Genomic DNA, 14,388 nt, shown 5'->3' with positions numbered 1-14,388 from the left:
TATGTGTATGTGTGTGTGTATATATATGTGTGTGTGTGTGTGTGTCTATAGTATGGGTCGAAACCTAGATTAATTATTATTATTATGTGTTAAGATCAAGTATACTCAAACCATAGACCTCCTAGATGAGAGACACACAAGTTACCAGTGTGTTATAGGCTCTTGCTTAGAGAGAGGCACATATTATCATTAATGCTCTTTGATTATTTTCTTTTATAGTTATTACTTAATGGATATAGTGATTATAGTTATATGAAATAGGTTTTTATATAAATTTTTGTACGAATATCCTATCATATGCCTCCAAACAATATCCTAGTTTATTGAAGGCATAATTTTACAATTACTTCAAGCAATACCTTATGATTATCCACTGAAAGTATACTTTTTTAATAAGTAGATAGATGGAGAGGTCCATCTCCCTTTCTATTAAGTATCAAAAAAATAACAAGAAAGGTTTGGACTAATAATTTGCAACCTTAACATTGACCCATATCACCATAATGACTATTACCCAGCCAATAGTACATAGATTTATACAAAAATGGCATAAAATTGCCAATAAGATATACAAACCCAATTATTAACACTGTTGTATTTCTTATCTTCCATCATTAAGTATAATATCAAAAATACTTGAAAATAAAAATTCACATGACCTTGGAACCACTAATCTAGGAAAAATACGATAGAGTCAATCTCTCAGTCTCTATGTAGACCTCACGTGCTTCGTCCCTTGAGCCTTATGACATACATGCCAATTAGAGAGCCTCGCACTAGCATTGCAATTAGAAGAAAGGCTCCCCACACCCTTGAGTTTCCTTGGATGTTTTACATGATAAATGACTAGGCGATCACTTCAATAACCCTTATGGGATTCACCTTTAGAAGTTTCCTCCGCATCTCATCCAGAAAAGGCATTCCAATCTTCCTTGAATTTGTGAAACATAGGGAATTTCAGGTCTTTCAGCTCCAAATCCTCTTCCTCTTGATCCCAAAAAGTCATCACCTACATATAGTCCTTGAGACACTCTGCAAAAGCTGGTGGGTGCACTTTCACTATCATTCACAAAAGAGGATATGTTTGTCAATGGTCTCCAACTGACTTACCCATCTATCCAACTCTAATGTGGTAATAAGGGATAACTTCCCAGTCTTCCCCTCAAAACTCTTCTTAGGGCTCAAATAATACTATTGTACAACAAGGACTATATTCTCAACATCCATATTATCAAGCACCTCATCAATGTCCCCCATAATACTGGTGCTTGAAAAGACACTACTAAATATTCTTGTATTTTCTCCTTGGAATGCCTTTAATAAGTGTCAATGCCAAGAACATGGTCATGATATCAGTATTCACCTAAAACTTGTGATAGGTCCATAAACACTCCTTACAAAGAACTCCCTTCATCGTATGCAGAATGAGGGAATGCCTTACTAGGATCATTCGTAGAAGGCATTTATTTATCACCCCTCCAATAAAAGCCACCATTTTTCTCATTGATTCAATGCAAATAGGAGTATCTGTGGAGTTCAGGTGCTATTATATCCAAAAAAAAAAACTAAGATGACTCATTAAACTAGCCAAGTGTTTAAATAGTAGTGCTTCATCTATGCATTTACAACCCAAATCTTCTAGATAACTATTTTTAAAAGGTGCAATGTATTTATTGAGGTTCATTTTGTTAATTTTCCACTTAACCCTTGCACATACTAAAGTACCTTAGACAATAAATGCTATTAGAGAAATCAATTTCCATAATCCATTATAATTATAACAAATGACTTCTAGATTAGATTGTGTTAATATTTTTACCATCAACATTTTGAATTACACTACATGATCCATCATTAGGATGAAAGAGAGCAATAGATGCAAAACAATGTCAATCACATAGTGTGATTTGAAATGTTTTGGTAAAAATATTAATACAATATAATCCATAAGCCATTTACTATAAGAAATACTATTTATCATTAGGGCATCATCATTCCTACACACCTTCCTCCAAACTTGTCTCCATCTCATGACATGTTACGCCCATAGTTCCTATGTGTGCACCATTGTATATTTACGATATTATATAGGCTCTTTATATATCATGCATGAGTCACTCTAGGATGTTATCATCAAGCCCTCTTCACTCTACGATTTCCTCTATCATGGCGTGATACTTACTATGATTTCCGCATACCCCTTCCTCTATTAATAATTATCAATAGTACACCTGTTGGCAAGGGTATTAACCTCTACATTGCCTTCCCAATATATGTAGGTAATCCTAAAATCTTCCAACTATGGTAAGAATACCATGGTCTATCTGACTCATTTATACAACCTCTAGTCTAGTGTTTGGCTCAATTGGAATGCATTGATCACAATCATGGAGTCTCCTTCTAGGTGAACTTTTAAACCCCATTTGTAAACATATTTATATACTTTTGACAACCATAGTAAAATAAAATAGATTATTTATTACCATTCTTATATGTTTTGATTCTCTTGCAAGTTTATTTTCCATTTCAATCCTTATTACAATGTCAATTCCATAGGGTCCACGATTTCCTTGCGAGGTTCCATCAAGATTTTCTTTTACCCAACCAAGTTCCAAGGTCATTTATTTGGTGTTCTCCCATGATTTTTGTTTGGTATTGCTATCATTATTTCCAACTAGCAGTGGGGGGGTAAGTTCTCCAAAACACTTAGTTATTTTATTGTCCCAAAGACTAAAAAGATCAAGCTTACATTTCTTGGAGGTCAAATTTACCATTTCCATAACTACAACTTCAATTTTGTTGACCAACTATTATTGTGACATGGATTTCTCCCTAAATATTCTTTTGTTTTGTTCTTTCCAGACCTCCCAAATGACCATTGAGGCTATTAATTGTCAAAAACTACTAAATACACCCTTGCCCTTCTTGAAAGGCCCCATATAGAACTAACTACATAACATGTTTGGTTTGGGTGCTTGTAAGTTTAACTTATAAAGGAAATTACTCCAACAGAAATTTGCGTAAGAATGCCCAAGCAGAGGATGATCAACATCGTCACTCTATTATGGGCACAAACTATGGTTGTATCTACTAATCTTGTTTAGTTAGTCCTATGCCAAAATGTGACCCTAAATGGAAATCTAGGAAAAGGCTTTAGCTTGTGGCGAGCATTTTTTGTTGCATAGATTTTTTTTTGGTCCATAGAGGTTCAATTCATGTTACCTCGACACCTTATATCCAATATTTACCTTGTACTTCCCATCCCAGGAAGCCTCTCATCAAATTCTATCCTCTTGGTTGGACCAAATAATTCTTTGATTTTGAAGTAATTCCTTTTAATTGACGTGGGCACATACACCATCTAGAGACTTCCACTACCAAACACCATTGGTCTCGTCCACTCAATCATAGTTGTCAACCATGTTTCCCCATACCACAAAGGTTTCCAATCTAGTCTCATCCAACCTTGGTAGGATTTTCAAAGTCGAGTCACCTTCCTATGAGTCCTTCTATAACTATTCTTTTATGTCTTTATTGACCTTCCACATGATATGTTTAAGGATTACATTTTTTTATTCCAAAATGAAGTTCCAAATTGCAAAAACTCTTGGTGGATCCAAAGTGTTTAAACATTGAATAGAATCATTAGAGTCTAGACATTTCCTTTGTATTAATTGGACCCATTTTATGTTGTCATCTTGATTAAGACTGCTAACTAATTCATTTCCCATGGCTAGGTTCATGTTGTGAATTTCCATAATGTCAACCCCCTTGGCATTAACTTTTTTTAAGCCTTATACTATGCCAAAAAATGAATTTTTCTTTGGTCTTTTGGCATGGTCCATGAGAATCACCTTGTAATTAGATGAGATTTTCACCAATAGCCTTGGGTAATACCATGCATGTCATCGAATAGATAGGGATCATAGATAACATAAAAATAATCAACAATGATCTTCCTAAAAATAATAACCATTTGCCTTTCCAAAGTTCCATTATCCTTTTGCAACTTGTGATGAGATTATCCTAATACCCCCTTTTGTCCAATCCACCAAAATGTGGCATTCCTAAGAATTTACCTAGGAAGGAAGCTATTTTTTTCAAGTCTAGAATCTTTACAATATCAATCTACAACTTTGGTTAAACGTTTGGGAAATATACTTTAGGCTTTATAAGATTAATTATCTACCAAAGGCCATCAAATAGCTATCAATAGTACTCTTGATAATTTTGGCTTTACTCCTACAAGATTTCCCAAAAAGGATTATCTACTCCTAGGTACACTTCCATTATGGTTCATCTTCTAGCGGATTTTCAATTTTGAATTGTTCTTCCTAGTGTTTTTCCATGATTGTGATTAAGAAGGGGGGTCAAGGATCTTCTTGATGAATTTCTCATGTAGATGAAAAATAGATTTGTACTATACCATTGACCAAAACATAATAGTGTGGCTTTGAGGTACAACAATTGATCCAACTTATTGATTCATTACCAAATAAAATTTTTCATAGTACATCAACCAAAAAAAATCCTTCTACCAAGACATAATCCTCGAGTATGTCCAGCTTAATCATGTCATGGGCTCTAGCCTTTCTAGTTGAATGGATGGCTTCATGTGCAATGATTATCCTTCTATAGTTGACCCCCCTAGAGAGAAACCACTTTAATCATCCGAAATGATCTAATTCAAGATTGTACGAGTCAATTTTATATTACCTTTGTTATTACTTTGTATAGGGTGTTACATGGTGCAATGAGTCTGAAATTTGCCATAATTTGTACCAAATTATTTTTTGAGATTAATGTTAGGAATGTGTGACTAAAATAACCTAACATAAACTTATTTTATTTGCATTCCTCCACTACTCCATGTAGATCCTTCCCTATAATATCCCAGAAGGTCTAATAGAATCTAGTAGGGAATCCATCTAGCCTCGAAGACTTATTTGTGCCCAATTGAAAAATGACTATCCTGGCTTCCTCTATAATGACTAGTCATATTAGGTTTCAATTATTTTATAACCAATCAAGCATGGAATTTTATTGAGGAATTATTCCATGTCCTCTTTATTTTCCACAAAGTTCTAATTAAAAATACCCTATAAATATTCAATGAGTGTTAGATTTGCCTCCTTTGCAGTGACCATTCTTGTTATATTATCCATGGTGATTTCACAGATTTTGTTTTTATGTCTACTTTCCAATATGGTCTTGTGGAAGCACTTTATGCTCTTATCACCCTCCTTAAGCTAATTTTCTCTGGACTTCTACTTCCAAAAGATTTCCCCTCTAACTAAAAGTTCATTAGGTTCCACCTTAAGCTCTCTCTCCTATAGGAAATATTCTTCTTCCATATCCTGTCTAATAAGCTTCTCATTTGAATTGCCTAGTACATCCTCAAATTTATTTTTATCCTCAAAGATGCACTTGAGATTATTCATGTTCAATTCCCTTAAACATGTTTTGACATGGGCAATCTTGATCCTAAATAGAATGCTTTGACATGGGCAATCTTGATCCTAAATAGAATGCTTTGACATGGGCAATCTTGATCCTAAATAGAATTGTGTTCGATTAATTCCTATACTTGACCTCACCCTACCTTTTTTTAAGGGTAGAGTTTTATACCCCAATAATATATTATTGAACCTAAAGGAGAACCTCCCAAGGGAAGATCTTGGGCTAGGGTATGCTGAACTAGTTAGTGATCAGACCCAGAGTAAGGTAATATAGTTGATTCAAAGGAGTTTAGTGGTCATCGTGTATTAATAAATAAATGATCTTGCTTCTCCATAATACCTGTCAAAACCACTTCTTCTATTTGTCTAGGTGTACTTACTATTCTTGGCCACAATATCTCTTTAGGTTAGTGTTATGGAACTAGTTCTAAAAGTCTAGTTAAGTTTTGGAGGAGTTTTTCATGCCTCCTTTCTTTTTTAAATTATCTAAGGTTACATGAAAATTCACACCAATGTTAACCAAGCAATCCCAATATTGATCCAACCACTCCTTGATTTTACTCCACAATACTCTTTTTAGTTATGCTTATATAGGGTCTTATATACTTATTAGTATGAATTCTTTGTTTCTATTGAGAAATTGCAATAAACTACTATCCAAACATGACTTTTTAGAATGAGTGGACATTCCATAGTCTTGAGATTCCACATTACTCCCAAACCCTTTTGAATCTCCAAGGCATTCATCAAAAGTCCCTCCACTATTTCAATGTTTTCAACTACTTGTCTCCTTCTTCTCGATCCCACTTAGTCTCTTAAATCATAAATATATTACTACTACTATGATCAATCTCATGCTTGATAAGACACCATTTTCTAGGGGAATTAAAACCCCTAGAGTTCCATGTTATGACTTTTATTTCTCCTCGAGAAGGGCACACTCCTTCCCATTTCTCAAATTTATTTGGCCCTTTGCACTAGCAACCATTACTAGTTTATCAACATTAGATTTGTGTCGCCTCATTTTCTAGGATGTATAGACATGTTTCCTACATTTGGATGGGGTTTTATCAATACCCAACTCTATCATACTATTGACCATCTCTTCATCTGATTTCCCATTTCATCTATTGCCATATCTTCGAGCCCTTACACCTCATTGATCTAATCATCATTATCTCCATCTGATTGATTTCTCTCTACTTCTTTGCATTCTTCTATTACTGGAGGCTCTTTAGGACCATGCTCTTGACTTGCTTTCTTTGTTTCTTCCAATTATGGTCCATCTGTATCATTCTTCTATTGGCAGTATCCACCAGATTATAAATTTAAGGGTTTTGTCTACCCTTCTCAGGTTCAGGACATGTTTCTCTTTCTTATTTGAGATTTTCTTCTTAGTCATTGATGCCAAACTCCTTCCTAGGATCTGATTTATTAATAGGTTCTTCTATCCTAATCTCGAGTGCTTCATCTGCCTCATGTCCTTGATGTCTTTGCTTGTCTTGTTGAAAATCTAGTACTACCTCATAAATTCATTTTTACTTCCAAATACCCCATTCATTTTGAATCTCAACTTCATTCAATATATGGGTGAATGGAGAAATGTTGACATTGATATTGGCATACTCTCCCTAATTTTCATCTAAAATAATATCCCCAATTTCATGAGGCTCTTATTTTCCTTTGGCTATATCTTATATCCTAGTATTCCATCGACAATTCATATAATCTAATCCATACAATGTTTTTGTTGAATTCATGTTAGGATTAATGAGACAAATATAATAGTTACATACAAATATAACTAATATCACAAAGAAATAAAGCACACATAAGTGTACAAAAGACACAAAAATTTAACATGGTTCACCCAATACTTGGGCTATGTCCACCAAACAACAAGTCCAACATTGTTATCTAGTGATTTCAACCTAACAACAATCTGCAATACCTTGCAACTCAATAATGCCACAAGAAGCTACTAAATTATCATACATCATAAAATCCCTAACCTTAAGTCATTTTATACATGACTTCTATTGCTTAAAAAATTAGGGCTACAATATGTCATCTAATAGAAAATAGCTCTTGACGCCTTTTACAATAGAACATTAATTTTTGGCCTTGGGGTGCTACCCCCTAACCCTATGCCTGGGGCACAACTCCAAGACTCTAACTTGGGTGTTACCTTAGACCTTGCAAGGGGCATCGCCCCTTGACCCCTACCATGGGGGTGTTTCTCCCAAACCTCTGTAGAAGAAATCTAGGAGGAAATTGCATTGAAAGAAGTGGGAAAATTAGCATTCGAGTATGATTAGGCTCCATATACAACAATTCAAACTTCCATGTATTGAAATTCGGTGTCCATTTGTCTTTGAGTAGTGTTTGAATTTCTATTTGTTGGCACCTCTGATTAAAATATCATCCTTTTTTTTAGGGGGGAGGTTTATAAGTAAAATTTTGAATGGTAATTTGTTGATCTAGAAATTTTCCAACCCACCCCCTCCCCCACCCCCCACAATTATCACTGATCCAGTTCTTTAATTTTTCCTTAATTTATTGAATTCTTCTTTCCTTTCAACATTAAGTTAGTGTCTTGATATTTTCCAATGAATTTCTTTATACATTCTCGCATTAACTTAATATTAACATAGGTGTGTGTAGTAGACTTTCTTGGATTGGTTTTCTCCTAGTTCCTTATCCACATGTTCCTTGATTTCCAAGTATTATTGGTTAAGGTGTTAGGGTTTTTAGTTTTTTCTTGCTAAATTTTTTATGAATCCATTGCTAGCCTAATTGACAATGTTGTTACTATATGTAAAAGATTCATATTAGTTGGTATATTATCATTGTTGTCAAACCTTTGTTGGTTAGACATTATGCTAATTTAGTAGAGTACCAGATCATTTGATTGATGAAGAGGATTTGACGAAAGTATGATGATGAAAGGCATGACAAGTATGGTATTCAATGAGTACTTGAATGATTTGGACTATGAAAATATAATGTTGGCTTGATTGTTTTATAATCATGTAATGACGTGATTTAAGTGGTGAAGATTGTGTCTATGCAAGACAATTTGATTGGTGAAAGAAGAAATGCAATATTAACCGAGCTACTACAGTTGTCACTGAGTACCTTTCAAAAAGAGTTAAAGTTTAGTGTTAGCCGAGTAATTTCAATGTTAACCGAGTGATGTATTTCCCAAGTAAAGTTGTAGTGTTCACCAAGCATGTTCACAAAAAGAACAACTTAAGAAAAGATTAATCCAAGACCAACATTTCATGAAAATTAAGAATATTCAAGAAGTTCAAAGGATAAAATCAAAGTTAGTTATGAGATCTAGGACTAAAAAAATATAATGAATATTTGATGAAGGATATTTAAAAGAATGGAGAGGAGCACAAAGTTCAAGATGTAACTATTTTTGAGTGACTAAATTCATTAAATCTGAGATCTACGATCATGATTAAGCAACAAAATATGGAAGAATTTGGAATGGTGAAGTTACCTATTTAAGGAGATGAACAAGAATGTTTTTTGTTGTTGACGATGTGATGATTGTTTGCTAACTATTGTTGATTAAAGTGGAAGAAGAATATAGAAGGTGAGCCAAGTAGAACAAAGGTACAAAGATCAAGCAAGAGGAAGTGTTAAGTGATAGTGTGAGTGTGTGAATCAACTAGTAAGAGACAAGAAGAAAGACACAAAGCAAAGTAGAGATCTAAATAAGCAAGGTAGTGCTAAACCTAGAAAATCACTTAACTATTACTTGTTTACCATTGTAGAAGATAAAATATCTTAATTGAGTGGACCTAACAAGTCTTTGAAATCCTATACGGTACCATCGATTAGTGATGTTTGTAATTCCTTTAGAGTAGGTCACTCTTTAGAAATATCAAGAAGTGATAAGGTCTAGATGATATTTGGTTAAAATCATCTAACCAAGTCATACTAAAAATGTGCATGGAACCTTTTACAAGGTTGGCACCTAACAGAGCTCACTTCAGACGAGTTAAATATTTGGGTTGTTAGTTCCTAAGTGGTTTTTTCCCTTTATAGGATTTCCATGTGAAATATACATATCAATTGTGTGAATTCTTATGTGTTTCAAAGCTTATTTTTACGTTATTTTCTTTATGGTGTAACTCAATATAAGTTAAGTGATTACTCTGATACTCGGTATAAGTAAAGATCCATGAAATAATAGTTTGAAGTAAAGTTGATATATGTTTGATTTGAGAAGTTGAATGTTGTTACCAAGTAATTTATACGAAATTTTATGGAGTTTGAATCAATACTAAAGTGTTGGAAAGACCTATAGGATAATTGAATATAACTAATTAACCCCCTTCCCCCCACCCCCACCCCAACCCTCTTAGTTATGTAATAATTGGTATCAGAGATGAGTGCTTGAAGGGAGCAGTTTGAAGGAAATCGAGATAAATATTTGAAAATGTACAAGAGAGAGGTACCAAAGATGAACAAGGAGAACTTCTCCTTAGAAAAAAGAAGAAGGATGAGGCTATATATATCTATAATTGGATACAATGCTACACAATGGCTAGACAATGCATATGTTGCTCCTACCCCTCTTATGATTGTGAAAGAGATGACACAAAAGAAAGAGCATAATAGTATGATGCTTGAGATTGCATCTACCCTAAATGATGTCAAGTTTGATGATATTAAAAAGTGTACTAATGCTAAAGAAATATGGGACAAGTTGGCACTTGTACGTGGTGTAGATGAGAATGTATTGAGACCAAGACCAAAAAGTCAAAGAGACAAATATGATGACATGAGAATGAAAGAAGGTAAAACTATTGTGTAGTATGTGAACCAAATCAAGGAAGTTGTGAATATTATCAAAGTTTCTAGAGGAGTCATCAGTGATGCCAAAGTTGTAAATAAGATTCTCATAAATCTCTCACCTATCTACACTATAAAAGTAACTGTAATTAAAGTTGTTAGAGATATTTCTAGTAATATCCTTACTCTTGATGGTTGGGTTGGTTGTTTGACTGCATTTGAATTAAGTAATGCTGATAATAGTGTGCCTAAACTTGGTAATGTTTGAAGAATTCACTAACTATTGGTAGTTCTAAGAAAGAAAAGAGATGTAAAGATGAAAGTGAGTCAGAATCAAAAGATGATATGGATGACATTGAAGCATTTCTTGTAAGGAGATTACTGAGAGGTAAAGGTAAATTATGTTTGATGCATTTTAAATGCAATGAAGCAGGTCATATTGTTGTAAGATGTCCTAAAAAAGGAGTGACATAAATGATAAAAACAAACACAAATATAGAAAGAACAAAGACTACAAGGACAAAGGGAAGAAATCATGTTATATTGTTGAAGAAGAGCACACCAAGTTAGACATTGAAGATGATCAAGAAGGAGTAGAAGTGGTGTATGTCGTTGTTAAAGAAGACCCTAATGAGGAAATGTATGAGGATGATAAAGACCTTATTTTACATGTTAGTAAGAATGACACATGGATCATTGAAAGTGGTTGTTCACATCACATGACTAAAGACATTAGAAAGTTTGATAAACTTGAAGAAAATGATGGTAGAATGGTTAAACTAGGAAATGATGTTCCATGTCCGATGAAAGGTAGAGGTTTATTGATGTTAAATGAAAAAATTAGATGTGACAATGCATATTAGGTGCAAGGAATAAAATATAGTCTATTGAGTGTTGCTTAGTTAAATAATGCATGTCACAAGCTGGAATTGCATAACAGGAAAATCAAGATCTATGATGACAATGGAAATTTGATTAGCATTGGAGAGAAAATAAAAGGTAATATATTGGATCTTGATCCTACAATTGATACATGCTTGCTTTCAAAAGTTGTGTAATAACTCCCATCTTTTTAGCCTTTCAATGGAGTTCTTAGCCTTTCATTCTTTGAAGGCTAAGTGGAGAAATAAGGTGAAATACTTAAATTAATTTCTTATAAAGTCATTAAATAATTTAAAATTAAAAGGTGACTAAAATAAATATTAAATCATAAGTCGCTGAAATAATATTATATTATATGGAAAAGGGAATCTTCTAGAAACACAACTAATTATTGTTGGAAAGGAGGAAGCTTCAAGAAAAGTGCAATAAAATAATATTTTTGTTCTTCTAGAAGGGGTGAAGGAATAAAATAAACAGAGGAGAGAGCCTCATTGCAGGCCATCCAGATTTGATATTGACATTTGCTTGTGCACTTGTGGAGCTAAGGGTTTCTGTAGGACATTTCAGTCATTGAAAATGATAATTCTCTTTGATTGGCAACTTTGAGGCTGTAAAACTATTAGCTGATATCGTGGCATTTGTTGGAGGTGATATTTCAGTCATCTCATTGAAGCTTATTGAGTTTTTGTAGCAATTCATGAAGAAGATACACTCCAGATTTAAGGGTCATTCAATGACCTCATTTTATCTACACTTTGGAAGGAGTTAAGTAGCTAATTTAGAGGCATAATTAGGAAGTTTATACCCATCTACTATAGTGTCATTGCTACAAGAATCGTGAATAGTGTCATTGCTATAGGAATTGTGAATAGTGTCTTCGCTGCAAGAATCATGAATAGTCTTATCACTACAATGGTCGTGAATAGTATTGCTACAATGCCGTGAACAATACTGCTACAGTGCATGACAGATTCTAATCAATTTTAAAGCTGCCTACCAATCTCAGGTTCCCTTCATTTTATCATCATGTTTATGAATTATTTGAAAATACATCTACATGGTTATGTATGGACAGTCGAGTTAGATTATTGAAGGCATCGTAACCTGATTTTATATCATAATTTTTATATCAGCAAAATATCAATTTTGAAGTTTGAAATATAATGTTAGTTTGCATGCCAACTGTTTGACATAATATCACTTGGCTATAAGTGTTAATTTGCATTGAATAGATGTCATATATTACATCAAGAAAAAACAAAAAAAAAGAGTTGCATTTCATGTTAGGTGTAGACTAAGCGGAAGAGAAGTCATTTTTCAGTCATCCTATGATATTAGAAGTCATCTTTCTTATTCTAAAAATAAACTAAAAATAAAATTAGTCATATATCCCTCCGCTATACAAGTGTTTGACAAAATTTCTAAAAGCAAATATAGCAAGTTTCAATCAGATTTGGTCAGGGATATTACAAATTGAAGATGTGTGGTTGTGGCATAAGAGACCACATCATGTCAACTTTGAGAATATGGTCAAGGTCAGTAGAAAGAGAAGAGTTGGAGGCTCACTGAATTTGTATAAACTTGAGAATGCTATGTGCAAATAATGTCAACTTGGTACGATGACCAAGTCAAGCTTTTCAAGTAAGACACGTACTTCTAATGAAATTCAAAAATTAGTGCATACATATTTGTGTGGATCAATGAGAGTAGAAAGTTGTTATGGTGAATGATATTTCATATTGCTTAATGATGATCATTTTAGGATTATGACTATTGTGTTTATGAAGTTGAAGTCACATGTTTTTTATATGTTTAAATGATATAAAGCTATAGTTGAAAAATAAATAGGTAAACAATTGAAATATTTGAGATCTATTAGAGGTGGTGAGTTTATGTCTATTGAATTCACTAACTTTTGTGTTGAGCATGGAATTTGGAGACAATTATCAACACCAAGTACACCACAAACAAAATGGGATTGTTGAAAGAAGGAACATGTCAATTGTGGATTGTGCAAGAACATTGATAATTGAAAAGGGAATTGCTTGAATGTTTTGGAGAGAAGTTATTAGCACTATAGTTTACACTCCCAACCAAGTTCAAATGAATAAAGAAACAAATAAACCACCTTATCAACTCTGGTATGGCCATACACTTAGTGTGAGTTATTTCAAGATATTTGGAAGTAGATGTTACATTTGTAAATATGAAAGAAATGGAAAATTTGATGTTAAAGGTGATGAAGGTATTTTCCATGGTTATTCTTCTAAGAGAAAAGCCTATAAATATTTGAACAAGGATACTACCACAATGATTGAAAGTACAAGTTTAAGAATTGATGAGTTTTTAGACAAGAACGATGAGGGAAGCAAAAAGGAACCTAATGATTATAAAAAAAATCTATGTATATGAAGATTCAGTTGGTGTAATGCTTGAGCAACAAAAAAGAGCCACTGAACATTAGCCTGTAATACTTGAGCTATAGATAAAACAATCCCAGCAAGATGTTGAACCCCAATAGAGTGAAGATAATGTTAGAAATCAAAGAAAAAAACCAATGCTAGTCAAATATGTGAGAAGGAATCATTCATCTCAACAAATCATTGGAGATAAAAGTGTTGGAGTTGTGATAAGAAGTAATTTGAAGGACGATACATATTTGATTGTTGAGTTTGAACCAAGAAACACGAAAGTTGCACTTGAAAATGAAGACTGGATTTATGCTATGAATACAAAGATTGATTGGAGTGAGAAAAACAACACACGGACATTAGTACTGAGACCAATTGATAAGAATGTGATTGGAACAAAGTGAACTTTCATAAACCAATTGAATGAGAATGGTGAAGTTGCGAGAAATAAGGCCACGTTAGTATGTAAAGGTTATGCCCAAGAAGGAATTGACTATGGTGAGACTTTTGCCCCTGTTGCTAGATTGGAAGGAGTCAATTTTTTTTTTGGCATATGCTACTTACAATAAATTCAAAGTATATCAAATGGATGTTAAATCAACATTTATGAATGAAATGCTTGAAGAGGAGGTCTACATAGAATAACTAGAAGGATTTGTTGAGATGGATAAGAGGCTCCTAGTTTGCAAATTGAACAAAGCTTTGTATGGATAAAGCAAACATCAAGAGTTTGGTATGATAGGTTGCATTCATACTTGATTAAGATTGGATTTGCAAGAACAAGTCGAGATGATAATTTGTATTTGAAGAGTGAGACTGAAAAC

Source organism: Cupressus sempervirens, chromosome 8 (assembly GCF_028749045.1).
Source record: "Cupressus sempervirens isolate cs-2001-9-10 chromosome 8, ASM2874904v1, whole genome shotgun sequence".
NCBI classification, from domain to species: domain Eukaryota; kingdom Viridiplantae; phylum Streptophyta; class Pinopsida; order Cupressales; family Cupressaceae; genus Cupressus; species Cupressus sempervirens.
The sequence above is the reverse complement of the archived record's forward strand: the minus strand, read 5'-3'. Positions refer to the sequence as shown.